Source organism: Mauremys reevesii, linkage group 6 (genome assembly GCF_016161935.1).
Source record: "Mauremys reevesii isolate NIE-2019 linkage group 6, ASM1616193v1, whole genome shotgun sequence".
Classification (NCBI taxonomy): Eukaryota; Metazoa; Chordata; order Testudines; family Geoemydidae; genus Mauremys; species Mauremys reevesii.
The window spans coordinates 60,448,966-60,463,452 of NC_052628.1; the positions used below are offsets into that span (position 1 = coordinate 60,448,966).

The following is a 14,487-nucleotide window of genomic DNA, read 5'->3' on the forward strand; positions in this document are numbered from 1 at the left end:
TTCTCTTAAATGTTTTTGTTCTGAATGAATAGTATTTAGTTTTATGGAAGATGGCTGGTCACTGAATAACTGCCATTGCAGCTGAAAGATTAGAACAGCAGGTGCATAAATGAAGTCAGATCTGCTGAGGTGATCAAAGTGAATTGCTGGAGTCTGCAGCCTAAGCCCCAGTCTGGAGGAAAAGGATTATGGGATCCTGCCACAATAAAGTTGATGGTTAGATGTCTGAGACTTAAGTAAGAGGGGGTCAAAGGGACAGTTAACTCAGGAACTCTGACAGTCACCATCACAAGCTTGTTCAGAAGCTTCAGCAACTATCTTGTCAAAGATTAGAGCATTTAATATTTTACTGTTTCCTTTCATGTCTGGGAACTGGTTCCGTATATATAATTTTGGTCTGATGGATAGTTTATTTCCTGATTGTTTTATTCTTGAAACATAAATATGGGTAAGATCAGTAAGCTTGAAGTCCAGAGCTAAGGTTTCCCCAATGTGTGTTTCTTGTAGATACACCACAAACTGAATTCAATGTGCTCTACAAATGCTTCACTCATGTCAATGTTATGCTTAGCTGCTAAGACTGAGGCAACATGTAATCCTTTGAGACAAGCTGAAACTCAAGTTCTTGGTCATTTGATATATATATTGTAAGTCTTTGATGTGATGTACTTGGAAACTCCTTGTTTACTTGCACTTTCACAGTCCTCCTCTTCATTATCTTGACAAATTCTCTTCTCAGCACTTTGCAGCTTAGCATTATTATATTTGTTTGCATGTTTTATGCCAACAAACCTTGTGTGCAAGCACTGCAACCTCACTTCCCTGACCTTCATTGATTCTGCTCACTTGCATTGTTTTTGGAAGTTTTCCCAATTTGCTAATTTAGACGAGGTTAGCCGGAGACTTTGACTCTCTTCCCATGCTTTGCTGTTTCTATTATATTGGACATTGCAAATGTTCAGTTATTTTTCTTGATATAGAAAACAAAGCTCCCAACTGGTTTGGTTTAATGATTGTTCTGTATTGCGCAATGTAATATCCGTGACCTTGAATCACTCTGACATGGTGAAATGACTAATAATATTTGACTGTATAACTCCACCAAGAAATGCTAGTGGCTTCTACAGTGGCAGAAATGCCACGTTGTCAGGTTGTGGAATCTAAAATATAAGTTGATATTCATAACCCGTATTCTGTATCTGTGAACCCAAAAAAATGACATGATAGTCATGAGGGCATGGGCATAAAATGGTCTCACTGTCATCAAGGGCAGTAGGATACACATCAGAATAAACTTAAACACTTACATAAAATGTAGCAGTCATCATTTGGTAGTTCAGTCTTTTAAGATGAATTGACTGAACACAGGGCTAAGCTAAGTTTCCTGAGTGAATTAGGATGAGGTGAACATTTTATAGGGATCCACGCAAATAATTTAATCATTTTGATATTATGATTTATCTTAATATTATACTATTAGCTTATAATTATAAAAAAATCAAGAGTTTCATGTAAAAGGAAAGGATATTGATATACTGACATTACATGGTGACCTTTCAAACAAACACACATTGTCTTAGCAAAATGACATCCCTAGTTTTGCTGAGTGCCCCATAGCTAAGAGCTCCCACCCCATTCCAAAATTCTATCCTTATTTCAAAGGATTTTAATGAAGCTTTCTTGCAAAACATGTGTAAGTAAGCATGGTGCACATTTGCACCTTTAAGTACAAATACATCATTGTACTTGCAATTACCCATTTCTCTTGGGCAATCATTTGTTAGCACATGTATGTTTTGCAGGTGCAACTTACAAGGCTATTTTCTAAAATGTGGACCTATGTGCTAATTTTAGGATGGCTTCAAGCTCAAATTAAACCTCAAAATCATTCTATGTCTTTCTAAAGATATTAAGACAGATCTTCAGCAGATGTAAATTGGCTAGCAGCTAACAGCAGAGTTTCTATGGGAGTTTGGCATGAAATCAGAGTGGTGATTTTGTGTTCTGAGAGTGTGGTGGTTGTGTGGCTTGATTTTGTGCTTGCTGGTGTCTCTTAATGAGGGGGAACTGCTGACCTAGTTTGGAGCAGCAAGAAGTTAAGGTCTAAATGTGGAGTTTCTGTGGGAGTTTGGGGATTTTTTTTCCTCTTCCCATTCTTTTTTCCCCCAGGTATACAGTATAGGAAGAGAAGACAGTTGTGGCTACTGAGACAGCACTAGAAGTGAAATGAAGAAAGGAGACAAAAGAAGATGGTCACATGCAGAAGCTGTGGGAAGTACATCATCATTGAATAGATATCTGATAGAAGCTACTTATTCTTGAAATGTTGCCCGATAGAGCTCATGGCAGAGAAGATCAAAGGACAACAGATACAGCTGGAGACAGTGATGGAATTCAGAAGGGGATTTGAAGGTATAATGCAGAAAAAGAGAGAGGAGGTGGTGCAAACAACTCAAGTTTTGCAAACACCTGCCTAACAAAAGGACTGGGAGAGCAAACTGTCAGAAGAGGAAGGTGATCTATAAAAGAATGTGATCATGATGTGAACCATGAAATTGAGTTGAGTAGCTGATTTGCAGCACTGGGGAATGAGGAGCAGGAGGCAGGGCAGAAGATGGAGTGGCAAGGAAGAAAAGAAGGGAAGCCAGTCCCTGCAGAAGAGGGGAAGAGATGATGGAGATAGTCAGGGACCAGCATCTAAGAGGAAAATGAGGATCATGTACGAGTGGTATGAGAGAGAACATAAAACAGATGCATACCAATGCCAGGAAGGCACAGGTCTATGTGATCAGGGGCTCTATACTCAGAAGAATTAACAGGCCTATCACTAGAGCAGATCCAGAGAACAGAAGTTTGCTGTCTGACAGGAGCAGGGCCATGACATGTGGATGTGAGGCTGAAAAGGATCCTGACTGGATTAAGAGAAAAATCACTGATAGTATTGCATGTCAGGATGAATGATATTGTGGATTCCAATTGGAATGGATCAAGAACAGCTACACATGGCTGGGTAAGATGCTTAAAGAAGTGGAAGCTCAGGTGACCTTCAGTGGAATACTTCCGGTTCCTAGAGAAGGAGGGTGAAGGTGTGACAGATGACTTAAGGACAAGGACTATGAGGAAGGTTTGGGGATGATTGACTGTTAGGAGGCATTCACAAAAAAAGACTCTTCTCGACTGATGGACACCACTTGAGTACTTAGGGCATTAACCTTCTAGAATCAAGATTGGCATGATTGATAAGAAGGGCTTCAAACTGGGAGAGGAGGGAAGGTTTGTGTGACACCTTCCAGGATACCCTGGGTTGTGAGACACCTCACTACCAACTGCCCTTAGCATGAATAAGTCTTTCCTGTGCCTGGTATGGCTCAGCTCCCCAAGACCACCAGCTACTGGCAACACAAGCACTTATCTCTAGGCCTAGGTGATCCCGTTGTCATTCTATAGGTTAGCAATAGCTAGATAGCCCTTGAATGTGCTGAGCATCTCTCTGGAGTGTCCAGCCCCTTGTCCACTGGACACTAACAGTGTTCATAGATTCACTGCTTCCAAAGAAGCAATATGCCCCAACTTATTCGTTCCACCTTCTATCACTGCTCTGCTTAACTCACAGCACTTAGATTTGTTTATAGTGAAATCAAATATAAGTTTATTTATAGAGATTCAAGTAGTAGCAAGTAGATGTATTGGAAACAAATGGTTATGTATCAAATAAAATCATAGCATGCATTCTAGAGCCTATACTTAATTAACAAGATACTTTTGTGTCTATTAATATATTGCTCACACAAAATCCTTTCACCTCTTTACAACCCAGCTTGCTGTGACTCTCCTTTCATAAGACATGCACTCTGCAACTTTGCCTCCTAAGTGAAAGATTCTGTGTGTCTGTTTGCACTCCAAGATATACCAGGCCAATCCTTTGTCTTTATTTGTAAAGACACCCCCTGCTGTTGTTTTATCCTATAGATTTCCTCTCTTCCAGATTTCACACCTCTTAATTCTTTCTTACTCTTAATTCACACCTGGCTTAGTATGCAAATAGGCATGCAGTGTGAGGCATACAATACACAAATGGAGAGGCATGCTGATAAGTATCAGTTACCTCCTGCCTGAAAGGAACATCTAGAAGATATGTCACCTTTTGGACACCTGCCTTAATTTCAAGACCCTAACAGCATAATTTTGGTATAAATACATATTTCCTTAAATATTATCTGCATATACATTTCACAATGATTAAGATGCCTAGTGGGTTACTGGCTCTCAGTAGAGACCTCACATGCCATCTTTCGGTGAACTATATATAGTAAGCAAAGAGCCTATGGGGAATGGAAAAAGCACTTGATCAGCAAAGAAAGCTACAATGCGAAGGTTAGAATATGTAAGAATTAAGTGAGAACTTCTAAAAGTCAAGATACCAAGGAATTAAAATTAATAAAAGTGTTTAGTTATATAAATAACGAGAATAAGGAAGCACAAAGTTGGGCCACTATGCAGCCTGTTTGGGAGAGAGATTAAAGATAATCTAGGTATGGCCCCAAAACTAAATGACTACTTTGCCTCAGTTTTCAATTGGATAATAATATGGAACAAGAACATGAAGGCAGTACAGCTGATGGAAATGAGGGTGACCAGGTGTCCAGTTTTCGACTGGACTACCTGGTCAAAAAGGGAGCCTGGTGGCTCTGGTCAGCACTGCTGACTGGACCGTTAAAGGTACGGTCAGTGATGCTGCGGTGCTAAGGCAGGCTACTCTCTACCTATCCTGGGGCACCACGCTGCGCCCCGGAAGCAGCCAGCACGTCCGGCTCGTAGGTGTGGGGACCTCGGGGCTCCACACGCTGCCCCTACCCAAGCACCAGCTCCGCATTCCCATTGTCCAGTTCCTGACCAATGGAAGCTGAGGGGGCGGTGCAGCGTGTGCAGAGCATCCTTCCCACTCCTCCCCCCGGCCTACTAGCACCAGACCTGCTGGCCACTTCTGGTACTCATGTAACATGGTGTCAGGACAGGCAGGCAGCCTGCCTTAGCCCCCTCTGCTACTCCACTGATCAGGAGGCGCACAAGGTAAGCCTGCACCCCAACCCCCTGCCCCAGCTCTCAGTTCCCCCAAACCTGCAGCCCCCTCCTGCACCCCAAACTCTTCATCCCCAGCTCCAGCCCAAAGCCCGCACCCCCAGCCCAGAGCCCTCACTCCCTCCCACAGCCCAACTGCCTGCTGAACCCGCAGCCCCCTCCCACACTCCGAATCCCTTGGACCCCTCTCCCCAGCCTGGAGATCTAATATATTTTGATGTCAGAAAAATAGTAGAAAGCATCATGTGCAAAATCAATATTAAATTAGGGAAGATGAGGATCAGTAGAAGAACTGAAAGGTGGGTAAGGAACTGGCTGAACGGAATGGGTTATACTAAAAGGTGAATTATCAATTTGGAAGAAGGCGATTACAACTGTTCCCCAAGGATCAGTTTTGGTAATTGACCTTATTCAGTATTTTTGTTAATGATTTTAGCACTAAAAGTAGGAATATGCTAATGAAATATGCTCATGATACAATATTGGGAGGCATCATCAATACAAAGGAGGACTCTAATATTATTCAGGAAGATTTGGATGACCTTGAAGACTGGAGTGACAGAAACGGGTTGAAATTCAATAATACAAAGGCAGGGGTGGCTCTAGGCATTTTGCCGCCCCAAGCACGGCAGGCAGGCTGCCTTTGCCGGCTTGCCTGCAGAGGGTCCGCTGGTCCCGCGGCTTTGGCAGACCTCCCTCAGGCGTGCCTGCGGGAGGTCCTCCGAAGCCGCGGGACCAGCGGACCCTCCGCAGGCAAGCCGCTGAAGGCAGCCTGCCTGCTGCCCTCGTGGCGCTGGCAGAGTGCACCCTGCGGCTTGCCGCCCCAAGCACACGCTTAGCGTGCTGGGGCCTGGAGCTGCCCCTGTACAAAGGGCAAGGTCAGATACGTAGAGTCTAATAATAAGAATTTCTGCTACAAGGTAGGGGCTTATCAGTTGGAAGCAACAGAGGAAGAGAGAGACTTGGCAATGTGGGTCAATCACAGGATGACTATAAGACACCAATGTGCTGCAGCTATGAAAAAGGCAAATGTGATCCTAGGATGTAACAGGCAAGAAATTTCCACTAGAGATGGAGAAGTATTAATGCCTTGGTACAAGGCACTGACAAGACCTCTTTGGAATACTGTGCACAGTTCTGGTGACCCATGTTCAAGAAAGATTGATTCAAACTGGAACAAGTGCAGAGAAGAGCTACTAGAACGGTTAGTGCAGTGGTTCTCAAACGTTTTTGATAAGGCCCCCCCTTCTTTGTGTTTATAGTTGTTTATGCATCACCCCACCAAGTACATATACCACCACCTAGCTCTGAAGGAAGAGCGAAGACCAGCAACTGCTGGCTGGGTGCCTAGCTCTGAAGGAAGTGGTGTGCCAGCAGCAGCACAGAAGTAAGCTTGGCAATGTGAAAAGTGATATTTGTGAATATCACTTTTCACAGCAGCCTTAGTGCCTCATTGCCACCCTTACTTCTGCATGGTGGCTGCTGCTACCCTGGGCTGACAGTCAGAGCCCCACAGCCTCTAGGTGAGGGATTGGGTCGGGGGGAAGGAGAGCCTGAGCCTGGGCCACTTTCTAGTGAGGGATTGGGAGGGGGTAAGAAGAGCTCAGGTAGAGGGGCTATGGCTGTCTCCTTTATCCCGGGTGTGCATGGCCCTTCTGCACAAACCCCAGTCACTCAGGGCTGACAGCCAGAGTGCTTAAAAAAAAGAAAAAAAGCACACAGCTCGCACCTTGCTTGACATAGTCCTGTGATTCCTGTGGCTCCTGTGGGAGGCCAGCTCCATGGTTTCAGAACTGCTGGATTAGATGAATGGAGGCCCTATCTTATGAGAAGAGACTAGAAGAGCTTGGCTTGTTCAGTCTAATAAAAAGAAGGCTGAGAGGGGTTATGATTGCCCTCTAGAAATACATCAGAGGGGGAAATACCAGAGAGGGTGACAAGATATTTAAGCTAAATGACAGTGTTGTCACAAGAGCAAGGAGGTATAAAGTTTCCATCAATAAATTCTGGTTGGAAATAGAAGAAAGTTTCTAATAATCAGATGGGTGAGGTTCTGCAACGGCCTCCCCGTAGCAGCTGTGGAGGCAAACTACTTAATTAGCTTTAAGAGACAAATTTAGGTGTGGCATTATATAATGAAGTTGCTTGTGATGGTGGGGAGCAGGGCTCAGCTGCCCTGGTGCTCACTTCTGGTTTATGCATTATGTTCTCAAGATGATCTGGTGGTCATGGACTTAAACTGTACACCATCACTTAAGTCAATGTAACTTATGTCACTCAGGGCTGTGGAAAAAAAAAACTCCCCCCCAAGCAACACAAGTTACAGTGACCTATCACTGTCCACACTGGTGCTGTGTCAGCAGGAGACGCTCTCCCGCGTACATAGCTTCCGCCTCTCGCACAGGTGGAGTAATTATGCCAATGGGAGAAGACTCTCCCATTGGTATAGCGTGTCTTCACCATATGCACTACAGCAGTGCAGATGCAGTAGTGCAAATGCACCTCTGTAGTGCTGTATTGTAAACTTGACCTTAGGCTCTGTTGAAATCACTGGAGCTATGCCCATTCACAACAGCTAAGGATGGAGCCTATAATCTCTTTAGTGACACCGCTATCTGACAGTTTTGCTCAGCCCCAGACACATTGATATGCCACTTTAGCACCCCCAGATATTTATTAAAAACAGAAATTAAGAAATAAATATTTCATGTATCTTTCTGACAATATCAAGTTTTTTCTGTCTGTCTGTATCTTCCCCCTACCACCATAATGGTTTGTCAGCTGTGCTCCAGTTATTAGAATGTACCAGATTAGCAACTGCCCTTGCAAACCTTTCCTCATAGAAATAATCTTTATGCACATGAGTAGTTCAACTGAAGCCAGTTAGTTATTAAATATTTTTAAACCATTTAAATATTTGAAGATGGAAAGAGAAATTGCTGCTGCAGACTGATTGCAGCAGAGAAGTCTATAATCAAATCATTGTTCCAGGGGAAAAAAATATAGTTCTGAAACTGTGTGGTTTTTGGTTTTTTGTTTAGAAAGGACAGCTACAGCTGCATGCATGGTGGGGTTGAAAAAAACCAAAAATTTAATTAGCAATATTGTTGCTGGTGAGACAGATTGGGACATTAAAAAAAAGAAGTGTGTTTGAAGGGAAATAAGTTGTTCTGGTCTCATTTTGATAAAAGGAAGGGTTAGCAGTTTTCGTTTTGCTTTGCAAAAAAAGAGCTGCTGCATTATCTCCTTCCATCAGCTTCCAGTAGTAAAGATGCCTATGCAGCATTCATTGAAAATGGATTTTCAAACAGGAAGAAAGTTTTAGAAAGGTTTGCATAAAATGAAAGCACTGTGTTATTAGACTGGCCTAATCAACAATGCCACAGTATGAGGTAAAATACTACTTTCATGCCAAGAGCTGTATATGACACGTGAAATGCTAAGCTTGTTAGTCTTACCTTGTTGTTTAAAGGCAATTCAAACTTTCAGTTTTTGTTCTCCCTCTACCCCCACCACAGATATGACAGTGGTGTTGGACTGGCTACAATTTAAAGATTTATTCGGGATGCTTAATTAAAATTCATTCAAACTTATCTGAACCCCATGAGTTCTCTTATCTCCGACCTTCTTGTTCTCTGGCTCTTATTTATCTTCCTCTCTCCCCTAACTAAAGACATTGTGTCTCAAGTCTCCCCAAACCCATCCTTAAGTATCTAAGGGTTTATTTACATGTCAACACTCCAGAAAGTTAAGGTGAATCAACTAAAGATGTGAAGTCAAAACACATTAAGCCCCTTCCCCCATGTGGATGCTCTCATTCAGGTGTAAAGTATCCTTAGATCTAGTCCACATTACTCCTGAATCAAATTAGCCACATGGGGGAGAGAAGAGAGGTTAATACATTCTGACTTCACACTTTTAGTTGATTCACATTCATTTTCTTGAGGCCTGGTCTACGCTGAAAATTTAGGTTGAAAAATCCACATTCCTGAGCACCATAGCTATGCTGAGCTAACCCCAGGTATAAACGCCGCTAGCTACCATCACTCAGGGAGGTGATTTTCCTACAGTGATGGAAAAAGTCCTTTGGTTACTGTAGCCTGTGTCAACACTATGGGGTTATACTGGATATGCACCAAAGTTATGCTTCTATAATCCCTGTAGTGTAGACATGGCTGGAGTTTTTCACATGTAGATAAGACCTTACTCTCTGTGTATCTGCAAGGACCCTTATCACCACAGTCGCTGAGGACCTTCCAATCATTTAAAATTAGGAATAACAATATATCGCTCTCTTCTTCTTTCCCAGTCTGATAAAAATTATCGCTTGATTGAGGTTGAGAGAAGGTTGTGGGGAGTTGATGCTTATTTGGTGAAGTTTTTATTGAGGGAAAGTCAAGGCAAAGAGGCAAGTTTTGCGCTTAATGTATTGCACTGTCAGTCTTATCTCTTGCTGGAATGAGCTGAAAAGTCTAGGACCAGCTTCTCCTAGTCCATCTCCTGTACCTGTGAACTTCCCTTTACTGGCTGACAGTTTCATAGTTCCAGTACAACATAGCTGTTGTGGGAGGTCATGGGTTCAGAGAATGGAGTAATCGCTCATGTAGCTAAATCCAATCCCATAGAGGGCTTTGAATATCAAGACCTTGAATTAGAAAAGAAAACTGAGGTGGTGTGATCAGAAACCTGTGTTGTCAAGCAGTTGGACCCTCTGTGCTTTCTATTGGTTGGAGCTTTTTCCGAATGGGTAGCTTTGTTCACAGATCTGACTTTTGACAGTGGTTAAAGCAGTTCGCCAGAGGAGTGGGAGTTTTCACCATAGCACCCAAGGAATCGAAGAAACTCTCAGTCTGTGCTCTAGCAGAGAAGGTGGAACTTGTGATGCGCAAAGTCCCCCTAATTTTAACCCCTAAATTGTAATAATCAGATCTTGCCAGAACCTCCAGTATGCCCTGTTGTAGCTCTTTGTAGTCTTTAATGAGTGGGCCTTTGCAATGAAAGTTTCTAAAAATATTTCTGCACTTTCAGAGGTCAAAAATAAACTGCTTTTAGTGAAGTCCTACGTTATAATCAGTGAGAGTTACAGAAGGACTAAAGAATTACTCTTTGACCTTCAAAGGATTACAAATGGCCCAAATTATTTATTTAATCAAATTAATCCCTAGTGTAAAGGAACTGACTTCAGTGCAGTTTATGTAAGGGATGAATTAGCTCCCTTGTTTGAGAATGGCCAATTGAAGGTAGTCCAAGGTAGTCCAAGTTTCCAGACAATCTGGCCTGGAGAAAAGTGTACAGTGGATGCTGTACATATTAGAAGTTAGAGAATGTTCTACGTAATCAGATACCATCTCCTACTTATATTGATTTTGAGCAGGAAATAAAGATGATTTGATTATACAGGACTATATGAACTTAATTAAAAACTCAAAAGTTTTTTAGATATGATAAGTTGAAACTTGTGTGTGATGACTTATTAAATGAAAGTATTCGTTATCCAGTGGAGAAAAAGAATGTGTTTAAGGTGTCAGCCTTGGACTCAGGGGACATTCAATTCCCTGTTCTGCTACAGACTTGCTGTGTGACTTTAGGCAAGTCACTTAGTCTCTCTCTATCCCACTTCCCCAGCTGTAAAATGAGGATAATAATATTTTCTTACCTCAGAGAGGTGTTGTGAGGATAAATACATCAGAAAAAATTGTGATGTGCTCAGTTGCTATGGTAATGGGTGCCAGATAAGTACTTAAAATAGGTAGTATACCAAAGGGAATTTGAATGTTTTGATATTCCTGGTTTTAAGACTAGCACATAATGTATGGAGAATGCAGGCAGGTAATAAAATAGACACCAATTTGTGCCATTTAGGCTCTGGTCTGGATTGGGGACAGGAGGGTTGCGGCACTGTGCTGCCCGAGAAAAAATTCTGAGAGGAATTATGCCTTCTGAGGTGGCACTTTCAGTTTTTTGGTGTCCCAGGTTATCATGCACACTACACCAACACTTTGTGGCAGCCTTCTCCATCTAGAGAGAAGACAGTCCTCCAGGCCCTTCAGTGTGGCCAAGCAAGTTTCCTCTCACAACAAAATCACATAATGCATTAGGGCCCTGGTAGATGGATCAATCCTCTGGAGAGGGGGGAGGAGGGAGAAAGCAGATAATGAGCAGGTACTGAAGCTCCAAGGGGCAGTAAATGGGATTTACTTGGTGGTAAGGAGTTGAGGTAGATTTGCTGTAACCTTTAACTAACACCACTTGTTCTGTTCCTTTTTTTCACAGTGAAGGACTGTGTGAGGCAATGGACACCCCTCAGAAAAGGAAGCACTTTTAAGGGGGGGGAGGGTAGAGGGTGTTTACATGCATGCACCAATGTACAATAGTGACTTCACTTCTCTCCTGTGTATTTTTTTCTGATCCCCATCAGATAGTAACAAAAATAGTTTTGTTTTTTATTTTATCTTTGTGTATGATTCATTTATTAGTCACCTCTCTCAGGAGTTAGGTATACTGAGTGCACCACCTTAGCTGCTCTTAGGGCTGTTTTGAATAGCGGGGCCCACAGTGCCAAGACTGGTGGAATATTGCCTTGGCTGCTGTCAAAGCTCTATGAAAGCTGGATGAATAACTTAGTGACAGCACCAACTCTCTGAGCTTTGCACTGAAGAGTGGGCAGGAACCAAGTGCAATCACAATGGTGGTGAGAACACCTGTTCACATTTGTACACCTCTGTGTGCAGTCATAAGAGGTATTATGAGCATAGAAGAAACTTTCAATGCCCAAACCCTTTAGTACAGACAAGTCTAATCCAGGAGTTGAAAGCAATGTAAATTCAAGTGATAATACATTTGACATGCTAAATAAACATGTAGATGTGAGATGAGAAAGTGATGTAGGGGACCAGGACATAGAACTATATAGAGACTTTGCAGACTTTAAAATGTAATTTTCTATGGGACAGAACTGAAGCTTTGAAAAATATTGTTAGAAATGCAATCTAATGAAGCATAAAATAACTTGATGGAGAGCAAACTCTTAGGTTTTTTTCATAAATTCACAGATTTTAAAACCAGAGGGACCAATATGATAATCTAATCTGGCCTCCTGCATAACACAGGCCATAGAATCTCACCTGGTAATTTCTGAATCAAATCCATAACTTCTAGTTGAGCCATAGCATAACTTTTTTTAGCAAGATATCCAGTCTTCATTTGAAGATTTCACATGACGGACAATCTACAACATCCCTAGGTTAAGTTATTCCACTAGCTAATTACTCTCGTTGTTAAACTTGTCTCGTGTAGATTCTGTCTAAGAAATGCTATAACAAGACAGCAAGGAACTTTTTATGAGGTAGGTAGAGTTCACAGAGTCTCAACAGCCAAACTCCAAAATATAAGATCCCATCCCCTGAATGGTAGTATTCAAGCATCTGAGATTTCACAGTGACGAGATTCAAGAACTATGGTAAAGATAATTGTCTTTGAAAGTGTGGGGCTCCACCAGTGCAGAGTAGCCTTAAAATCCATCTGGGGCTCTGTAGTGCATTTTCTGGGTATCCAGCCCAACTGTGTGTACTTTGGCAGCTGCCTCTAGGCACCCCAACCCCTGTAGGAGTTACAAGTGGCTTGCACAGCTGTAAACCCACCTTGAGGACGACTTTCTGCACCCAGGTACCTGCAGTCTGGGTTTAACTGCAAGGATAATATCTCTTTATAATGCCAATCATTTTCCATCATAGGCTGCTCTAAACAGAGGCAATTTTTCATGGAAAAACATGGGAATTTTCTGTAGTATTGTATGATGTGTATGTGAGCCTCAGTTTCCTCTATACATTGCATTATTACTATGCAGTAGAAAAAGGATTGTTTTGGTCTCAGGGCAGCAGTGGCACTGGAACACTTTTAACAGTGGGGGTGTTGTAAGCCAGCCACTTTACCCCTGTCTGTGCTCATCCCCCCAGAGCTGGGGCCAGGAGCAGGGCTATGTCCTGGGAGGGGGGGGGACTCAGACAGGGTTAAGGGGGCTGAGACTGGGGCCAGCAGCTGGGATGTGGGGCCGGCAGCTGGGACCCCAGGAGCGGAGCTGGCAGCTGGCCCCTGGGCTGATGGCATGGGGCTGGCAGCTAGGAGCCCCAAGAGCAGGGCTGGTAGCCAGGACCCCACAGGAGCAGAACCCAGGTGCAGAGCCGGCAGCCAGGACCTCTCATGGCGGGGCCAGGAGCAGAGCCCCCTGTGAAACTGAACCCTTAGTTCCCACACCTATGCATGGCAAGCTCAGAGACATAGAGAGGGGTGTTTATGTGAAAGCCAGCTGACCTTCCTGTGTGGGTGTAATGAATAGAGTCATTAAGGAACTGGCTGAAACTGACATAGATCAACAAGGGGGCCAGAGAGACAATGCTAGCTCCAATGACTCATGAATTGACACTGTCAGCAGGGATGCTGAGCAGTGACCCCAGCTTGAAAACCAAGGACTGAGCAGTGAGGGGCTTGAAATGCATGGGAGTGATGGGTGTACAGCACCTTTGAAAATCAGGGCTACGTATTTAGGTGTGCAACTGGGGTCCCAGGGAGCCATGCTGTAGTTACTCAGTTAGGGTCAACTGCAAAGAATGGGGTAGACAATTCCCAAAGCTGGTGGATATTCCAACACTTAAATGTACTAAGAAAGCACAAAACACTTTCTATCATATTTTACTGGTTACTTAGAAACCAGCAAAACAGTCCCTTTAAAGCAACCCAGCCTTAGGCTTCCACCCAGACACCCAAATCAAATATGATGAGGATTACTGAAAATCTTATTCATCATATAAGAAAGTCCTACCAATCCCAAAGGATCAGATACATTACCTCCCAGGTTAATGAATATTTCAGATTTTACCCAAATACACGCTTACAGCCAATGCTTATTAACTAAACTAAAAAAAATTAAAAAACAAAAGAGAGTGAGTATTGGTTAAAAGATCAGTATACATACAGACATGAGTACAGTTCTGAGATCAGATTCATAGTAGAGATGGTGAATGGTGAGCTTTGTAATTGCAAAGTGTTCTTTCAGAATTAGTCCATCGGTTATTGTCCAATGCTCATATTCAGTGTGATCCAGCTAGGACAGGAGATCTCAGTCTTACAACTTAACCTTCTCCTGCATGTAGAATCAAGCAGATCTGAGATAAAAAATATCAGGACCCAAGGGGTTTTATACAGTTCCAGGCCTTCTTTTGACAGCTCGGAGTCCTTAGGCGAACAATAGGCACTCATGGAGACTTTGAAGTAGACCTGTTCTTCTTCGAGTGATTGCTCCTATCCATTCCATGTAGGTGTGCGCGCCGCGCGTGCACGGCTCTCCGGAACATTTTTACCCTAGCAACTCCGGCGGGCCGGCTGGCGCCCCCTGGAGTGGCGCCGCCATGG

The 14,487-nt window shown here is 43.1% G+C and overlaps 1 long non-coding RNA gene across 1 annotated transcript in view; it reads left to right on the forward strand.

The window, feature by feature from the left end:
• Window positions 1-11,474, forward strand: part of LOC120407252 — a 46,714-nt gene extending 35,240 nt beyond the window's left edge. The window contains exon 3 of the long non-coding RNA XR_005599862.1: window positions 11,353-11,474. This is a non-coding gene — a long non-coding RNA (uncharacterized LOC120407252). The remainder of the gene's footprint in view (window positions 1-11,352) is intronic.
• Window positions 11,475-14,487: the final 3,013 nt, after the last annotated feature.